This window comes from Ostrea edulis, chromosome 6 (assembly GCF_947568905.1).
Source record: "Ostrea edulis chromosome 6, xbOstEdul1.1, whole genome shotgun sequence".
Lineage (NCBI taxonomy): Eukaryota > Metazoa > Mollusca > Bivalvia > Ostreida > Ostreidae > Ostrea > Ostrea edulis.
This window is the reverse complement of record NC_079169.1, coordinates 52,826,243-52,841,291: the sequence shown is the minus strand read 5'-3', so window position 1 is coordinate 52,841,291 and position 15,049 is coordinate 52,826,243. Positions and strand designations below refer to the sequence as shown.

The following is a 15,049-nucleotide window of genomic DNA, read 5'->3' as shown; positions in this document are numbered from 1 at the left end:
AGAGCAGACCAGCCCAGCCTCCCTGCCCACCCCAACCCCCTGTATACGTGCCTGAAACAACATATCAATTCGTGTTGAAAGAAAGGTGCATATCTACATTTCATTAAATTCCAAAAGAGCTCGAATTTATGTGTTCCCCTATTAATTATTTTGTATGCAAGATTCGTTCCCGAATTAGAATCATGCTTTCAGTCAGAGCAGAAATGAATTCATTTTGAATTACATCTAGTTTGAATGCAAATGTGGGGTTCCTTCTTTTAATTTCATCAGACTCATTAGAACCCCCTCCCCCAAACTATGCAGCTTTGTTTTTATTGATATCTAAATCGGCATATGAATCCGGATACAAATTATATAATGTTTTTTCGTGATCATATAGATATCGATACTAGAAAATGTTTATACTCTTGCCTTTTGCATATCCTACTAATGCATTACAGTAGATTGACACTGTATCATATCAAATAAAACCTCAACACGAATTTTACTGATTTATGAATACTAACATCTTATCAAATACATTTGGATATGAAATTTCGACGTACAGCGGTATGTCTATTTTCAGAATATATCCATTGCGCCAGATCTACGAAATGAAAATAATCATTATGGCATGTTACAGAAACGTTAAAACACACATGCTACAGTCCTGCAATGCATGCATGCGATTTTTCTGAATATATGTATTTATGTATTCGTGAATGAAGTTCCTACGCTTAAAACTATATTGGCCTTTATGCATTTTGTTTTGTGATTTTGGTTTACCATTCCTTACACTGTGTAAATGAAGGAAAACTTGGTAAAGGGTGCAATTCTACACCATACAATTAGTATGCATGCATGTGTTGAAAAGTAAAATGTACATGTAATAACCAGATATGTATCGTCATTTTTCATGGGGGGGGGGGGGGGGGGGGTTAGGGGGGTTACAACAGGAAGAAAAAATGGAAAATTGGATTCTTCAAAATTTCTTGCCATTCAAAATAATAATTAAAAAAGATGAACGAAAACAGCAATAAAATAAAACAAAAACCCCAAACAAACCAAGATGTTTTATCCGATGTTCAAAGTCCTAATGTGGAGGTGAAGGGTTAAAAGAGTCTTTTACTTTGACTGCCTCAATAATTTCCACCTACACTTCATTTTCTTCCATCGTTGGGGGTGGGATAGGGTGGTTAGAGCCCTCTACTATGAGTGCCTCATAATATCTTCATTTTCTTAATTGGTGGTGGTGTGTGTCTTCTACTATTATATCAGAACTTTCAAGCTAGGGTCAAGTTTGGGGGGGGGGGGGGGGTGTCACCCAATATATTTTTTACTTGCATTACAAAATAACGGCCTCTCACTTCTGTCGGCGCGGGTTCGAAACCCGCTCGCGCCGGTAAGTGCGAAAGTTTCCCAGTTTACTTTCGGAAGGTCGGTGGTCTCTTCCCAGGTACATTGTATCTGGTTTCTCTCTTCCACCAACAAAAACTGGGTGCCACCAGATAACTGAAAAATTGTTGAGTGTGGCGGAAAACATAAAAAAAAAAAATGGATATTGTTATCAAAGGTGGGGGACAGACACTCTTGTCCCCTCCCCTTGATTCTAAGTACTTTGTACTTTACCTTTGTATTTGGGAGAGGGCCTACATAGGCTATGCCTGTTGCCCAATCCTGTTGAGTTTCTCAATAAAATATGTTTAAATAAAAAAAAATTCTATGTGCTTGATAACTACGCATATGATAAACTCAATTATTACATTTTGCATTACTACAATTTGCATCGAGTTCAACGCAGAATGTAGTAAAGCAAAATGGCATAGATATATAAGATCTATTAAGCGCCGAATTAGCATAAAATGAAGTAATTGAAAATAACATTAATTAAAGATATGTTTAATTTTTAATTATTGCGTGCTTTAAATGAAACAAATAAATCTGTATTATCAATTAATGAGAGCAATATTGAGTTACTGTTCTCTTATATTGAATTAACGATATCATTTGTCTTAATAAGAGCGCGATTATTACAAGATCATCGTTTGAATCTCTCTCTCTCTCTCTCTCTCTCTCTCTCTCTCTCTCTCTCTCCATACACTCGTGCAGTGTTGTATATGCAAATTATCTATGCACAATTTATGTACCTAAATGATTTCCTGATTTATAAATCTGCAATACTCTGACAAGTAAATCATACGGTATAGGGATTCATGCACAATGCAGGGTAAATATTATACTCTGATACTTCCCCTGATTGAAGATAGCTGATCGCCACGGGCTAAGTGTGTGCAGTCTGTACAATGGACAATGTTGTTTACTGTTGGAATGCAAATGGAGTGTATCGTTTTGTTTCATGGATTATGCTAATAAAGGGAGTTTTACTACTACTTTGAGTATTTTCGACAAGTGTACACGTACATCTTCGGTCCTTTACAGATATTACAAGTAGACCCAGGTAAATAGTCATCCGCATTCGATGCTTTTTCATGACGAGCATACATGACCATGTCTTCTTTATACGTACAGTAGCATTTATGTATTTGCATTTTGCTTGAAGTAAGTGTGAATGGTATAGATCTTATACCCTTTGCTTATTCCATTTCATCAATAGATCTAGATAATAGATGATATATTTCTCCGCGTTTTTGTATAGTTTTGACATATTTATTGCAAATGTACGCACATTCACGTAAAGAAAAGGCATTCTATATTTATTTATCCAAAGCTTTTAGAATGATTTACTACTGTACGATATGTTTATTGTAATGTTGAGCACTGCATGGTGTTTCAAAACGTAATTTCATTTCTTCTTGATGTCCTATAAATTATTATCGGAGATGTACGTGTTACCTGTCGAAGCTACCCGCACAGGTAAATCGAAGACACTGATGTGAAGTGAAGCGTAGCAAAACTCGTCCCCTTATATACCATGCGAACCCTGATAATATAACAATAGAATATCCAACTAATATGGCGGATTAGCAAAGATATAGAATTATACTATATTTATTAATTCATGTCAGCTTTAAGTAAAGCAGGTGCTGGAAAATATCTTTGAATAGAAAAAAACGAAACGTCACGTTTTCAGACGAATAAATTATCAAAGGCCACCATCATATATCATAAAAAGGTAGAACAAGAGAGAATAGAAATCATTTTCTTGTGTTTTGAGATTTTTAATGATCGGTAATCTGACAGACTTCTTTCAAGGTAGAAATAATTATGATTTATAAATTGAACTTACACATCACGAGCTCTTTCCAGAACAACCTACACCACGTCATCTTTAGAATCAAGGATTCACTTGATTAGTGAGCAGGCATAGTCTCTCAGAATAATAAAGAAACGACATAGATCACATATCATTGTATAATGCCTTAAAGATAGTTGTATGAGACAATAAATACTATTCTTTTGTATATTTACGTAAATTAACCTTTCCGCACGTCTGAAATAGCACTACTGCCGCTGTTACCGGGGAAGGTCTGGCGATGCTTACCATTATCACTGCAGACGTCGGCTACAGTTACTTGCGATTCTTTTGATTAAAACGCCATGGATGCCCCACCCTTCGCCGCGTTCCAGATCATGTGACATAGCACATCACTGTAATAATAGAGCTTGCCCCGAGAGTAATGATAATGCTATAAATTAGAAAGCATTCCTTACTTTCAGAAACACCTCGGAAAACAATTAAAGAACACGGGTCTTCCAGACACGCAGCATTCACAGGAAAGGTAAGATTCATTCGTTATTCAAGTATTTCTTTTCGAATATTACGTAAAAATTAACCCCAGTATAAGCGAATATGTCGTTCAGATTTTCGAATAGCGTTCATCATACTGTTACTCGATTATCTGAGGATTCAATGAGCGGTACGATGAACATTTAGAAAATCAATTATTAATTTCAGTAGTTCTTTGAAATTTGTTTATCATGAAGAAATAACCACGTTATAGGTTAAATATATTCCTCGGAGATACTTCGATCAGTTTCAATTTGTCCCTAGTTTATCATTGTATAAAACCTAAAAAATATCTCCTTATTTCAACAATTTGGAAATAAGCAGCGCTAAACGTAAGTATGATTTGAAGTTTCAGACGTGAATGAATGTTTTAAAGAAAAAAATATATAAATAAATGGATGAATTTGAGTATGTTTGGTTTTATAAAAGCATTGAAAATTTCATACATACAAAAACCCGACTCACTTGGTATTCCGAAAGTAAATCTCGTCAAGAAAAGAAACGGTGACGCGTTTTACGTGGTTTCTTCATTGAGCTTACCGTTCACGGTATTTCAGTGCTTGAGAATTGAATAATTTCGATGATTGTGTACGCCAATCTTCTGTCATCTTGGATCTTTGCTTAACGTCTATTAGAAAATATGTTAAAAGATTATTTATTTTTTGAAAATTTGGAATCACAGTCATTGACGTCAATATGTGAAACCAGGGGATTGTCTCTGCTTGTGCGTGGCGTTTGCAGAATTCAGATAAGTTTTGGTCATCTGCTAAATGCACGGCTTTTATTTCTTCTAGACAGACCTCGCATTTCTGAGCATGTAAATAGGATAGATCTATGCAGTATAAAAAGTTTATATGTAAGTTAAGATTATCGTCTTATTGGTTTATTATTGAAACCGGTAGATACAAAAATGTTCCTTTAAAAAGACGTTTATGTCCTTTATGTACCTTAGATGTAGAAGATGAGTTTCATTTATTTCTTTAAGTGTACCTATTACAGTCATTTAATAATCAAATGTTTGAAAAAGTATTATTATATCAGACCCTCTGTCTTTAAATTCATTCAACTTTTATCGACACAGAATGTAAAGGAATTATGTAACTTGAGTAAATTTATTAAGAATTCCTTTGAAATTAGAAATATATACCAATGTATAAGCACAATTTCTATTCTGTCTTGACCTTTACATGATTTTAGATTTATTACATTGTATACTATGTCTATAAGCAGTATTTCCTTTTGATTAATAAACAACAAAGGTATCAGAAAACACAGTTCGTGGATTTTGCTGTGATGCAAGGAAAAATTGAATGAAAATATACAAGGAAAATATAAAGTCCAAAAAATCTAAATCCATATGCAAATGCAAAGTAGAAGTAAGTGTTAGTGTAATGTAGTGATATTTTGAAATTTACTGGGCGGAGGTAAACTTACAATAGATAAACGTTCATAACGTGGACTGATGGACTGAGAGAGGAGCGGACGGAACGAGAGACAGAATGCAATTAGTCCGCACGGTAACGAAAGCTGTGGACAAAAATAAAATCACCCAAACGTGATGTAAACATGTGATCTAATCTAAAGCACACCAAGTGTTGTAAAGATTTAGATACTAAAACAATTCAAAATCTAATGGAAACTTGACCGAAATGAGTTTGATTATAGATTCGAGAAAACCAAATTGACCAGGCATTCGTTTTTACATTAATAAACTCGCAAAAGACTCCGAGATAAAAGCTCTGCTAGAACTTGAACGTTCGAATAATGGCCATTCCATCACGACACGAAAGTAAGAAGTTCTTTTAATTTAAAAGTCCATTTCATGTCCGAAACGCATCAACAATTAATCTTCACTCAGCGCCAAGACTATCGGAGTGCAGAAGCGATATTGACCAAGTTTTAAAAGACAAAGAGTAAATGTATTTTGAATTTTAACATTTCTTGGGTTTGCCCAAATTTAGAACTTCAATGCGACTTTCCTTTTCCACTACAATGTATAAAATACCTACAGAAGTGAATTTTTTTTTTATAAAGAATGTTTTTTTGCGATATGAAATCCCCCAAGAGATTGTAGCTAAATGCGATTTTTCCCACACACCGATTAATATTCTGTCAAAACAATGGCAACCCCATTCTTCTGGGACAGAGAGATCAGTGGTATAGCTAGTCTATAAAAAATGCCCTACTTAATGAGACATCCAGACATTAGCAAATAACAAAATCAGCACATAATATATTTTGTTGTGTTAATAACTTTACGGAATATTTGCTGTTTTAGCCGTTTTATTTGTGGCGGTCGCGATTTAATAACATGGAACTGATAGAGAGAAATGGACACATATCTTATGTTCTAAATGGTTCTGATGACAGTTGCAGCAAATATCTGATGGTTATCACATTGACTTTGATACCGATGATATCCAGAAAGAAGTGGATTTTATCCATAGTAACGAAATCTGAATCCATCAAACATTCGTATTTAGCCAATAATATTTTATTTTATTGATACTTTTTATCAAGTTTCTTTCACCACCTTAAATGAATTTGTAACATCTGATCTTTATTGAATATGATTAGGTAATGGACGAAATTGTTACTTTGCATTAAACATGAACCGGTAACTACTTCCAAATGACTGTGTAGGACTTAACCGCAAAAACAGGAGCAGACTGATAGACTAATTGATTTGATAGCATTGAATCGATCAGTAAGGGAATGTGTATTACTACATCTCACTCAACCACACAGAAAAGTTTTAAAAGATTTAAGTGTGATAAAGTCTAGTTTCACCCTGAAAAATTTGAAATCTTTTAGATTTGATTTTTCTTCTACTTTCATTTTCGTGTAACAATACCATGGCAACATTCTTGACCAGTTTCAACCATTTCTTGTAATTTGATGTCAGTTATTAAGAATTTTATCAGGTGACCTTTTGCTTTTCGTGCCAATCCGCTGTTTACTTTTAAACATGAAATGCATGACCACTTTTCCACTAGATTTGCTTTAGAAAACATGTTATAGAAAGGGGAATAACAATTGTAAATTTTATGGTCCCTGCCCTTATGAAGCCCTAGGAACAGGACGGAAACCTCAGTGTTTTAGAATTTTTATAACAATATCCGTTATTTATACAGGATTGCACAATTAGTTATACAAACTAGTTTACATTTTTGTCTTTAGTCTTTACTTCCGAATATTTGGTTTAAAAAGTATGTGCTTAGTTACATGTATAGCCTTTATTAGAATTATGAAATTCACGACCCCTGTGTCGGGGATTCAGGCATACGGATCATATAATGAAACTTATTTAGTCTTCAGCACAGGGATATGCGGATCGTATAATGAAAATGCATTAAATATCTACGTATGAATAATCATATTGAGCACATGAATTACTAATGAAGTACTAATGTTGTGGGATTCGTGACCCCTCGGTTAGGAGTTCAGATTCCATGGTAAGCTTTATGGGTTACAAAGTAAAATACATAAAATACTTAAAAATATCTCTACACCAGGCCGTCTAGGAAACAAACTAAGTGTATATTTATATTGAACATAAAGGCTTCTGACAAAATTGTGAAATTCATGGAACATGCTCCGAAGGGGGGGGGGGGGGGTAAGGATCATATCGTGAAAAGGAAGAAATTCCAATCTGTAAAATGTCGTCTATATCCTTCATTAATAAGTTCATTATCTGGATATGTGGTGATAATAGACGTTCTGTTTGTTCTCAGGTTTTGTAGCTTAGTTTTATTGCTAGTTTGCATGCATATTGTATTTATTCACTTTTCATTTCTATTAAATATTCTGTCGTCCTAAAGAAGGGCGGATTCCAAAAATTTGACAATTACATATTATTTTTGTATCATTGGTCATTTTAGTGCTTTATATAACGCAAGAAAATTCACTTTATTTTAATTTCATACCCATCACCGCCCCCACTCGGGGTTGAACTCACGATCCGCGGAACCAAATCTCCTAGCAGTATGTGAAAAGCGCGCTAGACCGCTCCACCATCTAGGCAAGTCAAATGACGATGGAATTCTTGCCACGCTGTCACACGCTACACGGTCATTGAGAATGGAAATGATATAGTTATTTGACGTCATACAAGATACACATTGTATTTGAAATAGCTTTTATATAAAACAATGAAATAGCAATGAACTCTCATATAAACAAACCTGCCCAAAGTGAAGAAATATATAAAGTTGTATGGTCCGAATTTCAACAAATTTTGTCCACCTTGTAAAAACAATTAAATCATGCATATTCAGAATGTAAATCAAGTGACAGTCACGGTCCACTTCAGACTTCCAGAGGTACGATTATAGGAGGTCTATATATCTTGTTACAACAGTACCGTGTCATAAGTTTAGGAGAAATAAAAGTATCAAATATCTCTTAGTAATTCATTGTTTTACAATCTTTCTAGCCTAAATTTAGACAGCTTCATATGAGTTATATACATCATGTGGGAATTCCCCTCATGCGCATGGGACTATTTATAGATGTCTAAGGTAAATGACACCAGTCTTAAAAGAATAGACCATACGTTTGAACAACGAAGGAAGAAAAATTGAGATAGCAGAATATTAACTGAATATGATCCATTCATTTAGCGGACTCCGCGCTTCATTATTTACAACGATATGATACGCCTGCGCAGGAGTTTCCTGTTTTAACTACTTAGGTCTGTCACGGCCGGGATTCGAACCCCGACTTTCCACATGTGGGGTGAACGCTCTACCTTAAGACCACCTCGTCGGTATGTACACTTATATATATGTATATATATATATATATATATATATATAGAGAGAGAGAGAGAGAGAGAGAGAGAGAGAGAGAGAGAGAGAGAGCATCGGACAACACGGCTTACAGAAAACATCTGGATACCCACTTCCGCCCCAACCCGTGGTTCAACTACGACCTGCAGATACCCACTTCCGCCCATTCCCGGGGTTCAACTCACGACCTCCGGAACCAAATCTGCTAGCAGCATGTGGCCAGCGCGCTAGACCTTTTGACCACCGAGGCAAGTCGAAAATCTTGCTTTCGATGGCGATGGAATTCTCGCCACGCTCTCACGAAAGTTACCGTGTAGCGTGTGACAAAATGGCGAGAATTCCATCGTCATTTTGACTTGCCTAGATGGTCGAGCGGTCTAGCCCGTTAGTTACGTCCGGCCAGAAAATAAAATGAGCGAAGCATAATTTCTGTTAATCAAGGAGCTAGAGTAAATTTCCTACAAAATTACCTATCAACGAAATGTTAGTTTCTGACAAATCTAAGAAAATTGATAAATCCAGAGTGTTCTTCATCAAAATAAAGTAAAACTTTGCTTAAAGATGTATGGTCCGAATTTTTTTTCACCTTGTAAAACCGCTCTTAAATCATCGCACGTACGTCTTTATGGGACTGTAGGACATGTCATACATTATTTAACGTGTTTGAACCAGAATTACTTGAATTTAAATCGGTGTTTACTAACAACCGTCACTCGACCATTTCAAGTGACAGTCATGTGTGCAGTTCAAACTTTCAAATCATCAGTGGTCTTATCTGTGTTAAGTTGTGTATTTTTGTTACAACAGTACCGTGCTATAAGTTTAATAGAAATAAAAATATCAAATACCTCTTAGTAATTTGTTGTTTTATGCTCTTTCAGCCTTAAAATTAGACAGTTGCATCCGAGTTAATACATCATGTTGGGATTCCCCTGACGCGCGTGGGGCTATTTATAGACGTCTAACAGACAATAATTTATGCGTCATTAGAAATACCTCCGGTTTTTCACCGACAAACACCGTGTTTTCGGTGAAAGGCCGAGGTGTTCCGGATGATTTATGCGTACCACACTATATTTACTTTCTAAATAATCTTCTTACTGTTTTTTTTTTTTACATGCAAATATTTTCAAGCATGTAATTAAGGGAAAGTTAATAACTTTAAACACTAATTAATCTGCTTGAAAGTAATTATGTACAAAATAATTATTAAGTCATTTCAGGGGTTTAAATGTCATAGAGGCGATCGTCAACACTAGGTGAAATTTTGTAAAGTCCCAAAAGGTGTGTGATACACACTTCTAAAAGCCTTTTACACACTTTGATCGTGAATTAATCCTGTAGAATACATAACCGCTGAAAAATTGAGTAAGCCGAAGAAACGATGTTCCCTGAAGGGTTTACAAATGGCGACGAAATGAGGTCTTGAAAACACGACCATGTGTTGCACTTCAGGGAGGAATCTCGCGTCTTTGGCTGTTTAGACACCATTGGCATTATCTGACGTCAGAATCAACTCTCACGTTTTCATCTGGGTATATCTTTAAGTGCTGACATTCGTGCTAAATGTAATCAATTATGCATACAAACCCTATATATTTTTCATTAGTAAATGGACTGTGCATTTCTCTCTAATGCTTTTTGGTTTTGAACGGATAATGTGACAAATTAGCACCCCCCGTGACACGTTAGGAAGCAGATCTTTGCTGTTTTTTTTTATTGCATTTCAAAGAGTAAATGCTAAATGTATTTTATTTTTATATCTTTTATGTGTAATTAGTACTATTGTTGTATAATGAAAGTTTTCATTGTTGGTTAATCTCGCATGTTACCCTGCCTTTTAATGTTTTATGGATGGGTCTCACGCCTGTTGTACATGGCTGTTGAAATAATGAGATGACCAATAAGTTAAAAATAATCATGTTTCCATCACAGAGAAATTAAAGTATCATCTGTTTGTTAATAGGAATATGCTGAATGGTGGTAGACAGAACTTCCACCTCCTGTATTTTTTAACGATCATAAGGTTAATCTATTACGATCACTGATATGACATTCATAAAAATGGCGTCTCTGTGGGCCGCAGGAGTAGGAGGCCCATAGGACACATCGCCTACCTGAGTCACCTTGGCTCTGCTGTCGTTCAGCTGTTGTATCTTTAAAAGTTTTTTAAATGGTTATTCCCATGACAAAATTTGACCCCATACTGTGGTCCCAACCTAGACTTATTGGGTCATATAATAACCGCACTTGAATTCGCACAACATGCGGATGCCTCAATACCAAAAAAACCCAACCAAAAAACAGAACTTGAGTCCACACAAATTAGGAACGTTTGCATTTTTGATATGATATAGTATTACCCTGGTGGTCTTGAAGATAATTTGTTTTTATTGATTTCCTGTATACTCCCATATAAAATTTGTATCCCCAATTGTGGTCTCACCTAACCCCTGGGCTCCTGAATTAAACATAGCAGAATTTGAATTACCTGCAAATTTGAACTACATGTACCAGAATACTTCATGAAGCGTGTTAGCCGGTGTGAAGCTTTACAGTTCATACCCTTATGTATTTCAAATCTATTTCTTATATTTACATTTTCTATTGATTTCCCAGCCGTTGGAATAGTCGAACTATATAAATTCATCAAGATTGTTTACAACTGCACATTGTTTACAACTGTAAAGCATTCATGAGGAAATTGTTATCATTACAATTTGAAAAGATATCAAAAGCAAAACCATTGGAAATGTAAATATATCGGTTTTGATATTATTCTGTCTTTGAAAGCTATTTCATGTGCATGACTTACAAGGGACTAATATAAACAAAGAAGAAAAACCAATCATTTATGTTTACGTTAAAAATGCAAATAGCAAAAATGCAAGTAGCTATTCAATACATGTAATTAGATATATTCTACATATAATCTATTCTTTTTTCTTTGTCGATGAAAGCTACTTAAATAACGGCAATGGAGTATTATCAAATCTTAACAAAACCTTAATCTGCCAAAATGAACTACGGTGAAGAACTGATTGCAGGGAAAATAAGCTTCGATATAAAACCGTGAAGGTTTCTAAATGCTTTATATCATATATGTTATATTCAACGAAAACCCCATATGCTTGTAAAATAGTCTTGGTAGTTGTCAAGAGGTTGCGGCCAAATTTGACTTTGCCGTCAAATTTTCTTCGGAAATTGCATGTGGAAAGGTGTTCTGAGTTAACATATTTAGGAGATATGTTTTTGTAAAGAAAAAAAAAACATACGGCAAATAAAAACAGCAATTTGTGTCAAAGGGATAATATTAATGGATTGGTACTTTGAATAAAACTGTTTATAGTTCAACAGCAACACATGGTACGTTAAAGTGATCATATATACATGTACTCTTTCGTATTTCGAAAAAAAGATTGAAACAAAAATCTTTTTCAAAGGGACCTGTCATTGTACGGATACACATATCTCCTTAAGAGTTTCTCAAATACTAGTGGTTCATATTTATTATTACCATTGACTTTGAATACGGGTACATTCATTTTCTGATTACGAAGCACCGACTCTTTATTTTTAGAAATAGTTTTTGAATATGTAGTTATGACTTATACTCATGATAACTTCTCGCGTCAAATTCCCCATCTCGTTATATATAGAACAACCCGGTCCTCTGTGCTTCAAGAAATGGGGAATGGGGATCCGGGTAAGAATAGGTCCTCAGTACCCCCTTGCTTGACGTAAGAGGCGACTAAATGGGGGGGGGGGGGGGTCCTTCGGATGAGACCGCAAAAACCGAGGTCCCGTGTCGCAGCAGGTGTGGCACGATAAAGATCCCTCTATGCTGATGGTCATAAGCGCCGAGCATAGGCCTAAATTTTGTAGCCCTTCACCGGCAGTGGTGACGTATCCATATAATTGAAATATTCTCGAGAGGGACGTAAAACAATATTCAATCAATCAAGAAATGAAATTAAAAAATAATAATAGGTAGGTATACGATTAATGGAGGCTATTGCCTTAGAGTCCTCATTTTGTTGTGTTGTCTAGGATTAAACACACGCGATTTTCTGATCCCATAAACATATGAAGCGCATCGTATTGTCTACAATTGCCACGTCATCAGATACCGGTACTCAAAACCCAATAATTACAGGTCTATCACTTTTGTCAGAATCTGTCAAACTGTCTTGTCGCAGGTTAAAATATCCCCCTTAACATTTTCTACTTTTCATCTCCCCCCCCCCCCCCCCCCCCCTTTGAGCAACGTAAAATTATACAAAGCCACGTGGTCGCTTCCAAACGTCACATGTTAAGTTTTGCACGATTACGCATGCAGAATTTTATTCTTCTTTTCTCGGGTTTAGAAAGACAATGAGAGACATAAACTGGGTGTTATGCCACATTTGAAGACTATATTGAATCGACGTGTTTTCTGAAGTGTACTCTCCACGAAATTTTACTACTGAGTGACAAACATTATGAGAAACGTGTCGTGACGTGTTCTCTCTAACATCCCAAGTGCATTGTTGCAACGATTTTTTAGTCAATTGAATGGCTTGTTTAGAATCCCCGTTCTCATGAATGGGTCCTTTAACATTTATGATCTCGTTAATGAATTCTTTGAAAAACTCCGTTCTCATGAAACTTTACTTCTTTTGCAGATGTCGGGCATTGCGTTCACAGTCCTCTCCTTGGCTCTTATCATGACGTTCGTCGTGCTGCCAGAAGTTTACGCCAAACCTGAATCTGTCAGAAAGTGTACATACAATTGCATGAAGGCCCTGTTTACCTGTAAGCGACGGAGTGAGGGAGACTGCTGTTATAAGTATACAGACTGCTCTCTTTCCTGTGGAATATCGGCACCGCCGTAAGTAACGATACCATATCAACGCTTAGTCCAGTCTGTACTGGGTTGTACCTTCCGTGGGATTATACTCCATGGACGCATGTAAATTGCACCGTCTTAAAAATCTGCCCTTAAAAAGCGAGGAAACTATTTGAATTTTTAAAAAAATATATATATACATGTATTTTGATTATTTAATTAATTGAGATTTTTTTCCCTTTATCATCTTTGTTTCACTCTTTTGGCGCATGTTTTCTTTTTGGGTCACTTGAATCACAGACTACCAAAACTGTGGAAATTCATGACCACTGGGTTCAGGGTTTATGCCCTAGGGGAAAGCTAAGTTGGTCACAGATTGAGAATGCATTATATCTTAGAAAATTGTCTTTACTTCTGGACACTAAGAAAATAATTATTCTGAGAAAATGACCGCAGGGTTTGGGTACCAGGGTGATGCGGAATTTATCATGTACGTTTGACTTTCGCATTGAAATCTTCTCTACTGCATGGCATTAAACAGAGGTTATAATAAGCAATATGAAATTGATGACCTTCCGGGTTTAGGCCCTAGAATTATATGTTGAAAATACAGTACGATTTAGGAAATTTTATTCACTTTATGTTCTTTTTTATGAAAATTGTAAATATTCTCTTGTCCTGGGTTCAGGCCATAGGTGTGGCTAAGTTGATCATATATTGAAAATGCATTGTTTAGAAATTGTTTTTATTTCTTGACATCTAACAGTCAAACTGTATACATTGTAATGATAATATTGAGCTTCGCTCTAACAATTTTCTGAAATCCATGGAACCCGATTTGAAGCCCAGGTTGGGAAAAGATTATCATACATGTATATTGAAAATGCATTATATTTCATTAAACATCTATATTTCTGGGCATCCAGCAGAGAAAAAAAACCTCTTTGCATTATTATAATGAGATACTGGCTTTGGAGTTCATGTCCCATGGTTAAGGAGTGGTTTCTGGTCCCAAGATATATATATATATATATATATATATATATATATATATATATATATATGCAATGTTTAAGATATAATATATATATTTCCAATATTTTGACTCCGATATCTGGATGTGAACAATGTGCTTGTGAATCTTGATAAATGAAAAGGTGAAGATAACGAACGGCGATTAATCTCATAATTCCTATAAAGAATACAAAACCAAGAGTAGGGCGACACGAACCCCTGGACATACCAGAGATGGGATCAGGTAAGCATTCCCATATATATACCAGAGGTGGGATCAGGTAAGCATTCCCATATATATACCAGAGGTGGGATCAGGTAAGCATTCCCATATATATACCAGAGGTGGGATCAGGTAAGCATTCCCATATATATACCAGAGGTGGGATCAGGTAAGCATTCCCATATATATACCAGAGGTGGGATCAGGTAAGCATTCCCATATATATACCAGAGGTGGGATCAGGTAAGCATTCCCATATATATACCAGAGGTGGGATCAGGTGCCTAGGAGGAGTAAGCATCCCCTTTCGACCGGTCACACCCGCCGTGTGCCCTTTATTACAATCGGGTAAAATGTAATCCGTGGTAAAAATTCAGAACGATCTTAAATGATATGAAACATTTCAGATAGCATTTTACCCAATGGCAGGTTGTATTGGCAAATAAAATTGTTACAACTATTGTACG

The 15,049-nt window shown here is 35.7% G+C and overlaps 1 long non-coding RNA gene across 1 annotated transcript in view; it reads left to right on the top strand.

The window, feature by feature from the left end:
* The window catches only part of LOC125648389 (uncharacterized), a 35,311-nt gene that overhangs the window by 19,335 nt on the left and 927 nt on the right, over nt 1–15,049 (top strand). The window contains exons 2-3 of the long non-coding RNA XR_007360286.2: nt 3,658–3,719; nt 13,182–13,387. This is a non-coding gene — a long non-coding RNA (uncharacterized LOC125648389). The remainder of the gene's footprint in view (nt 1–3,657; nt 3,720–13,181; nt 13,388–15,049) is intronic.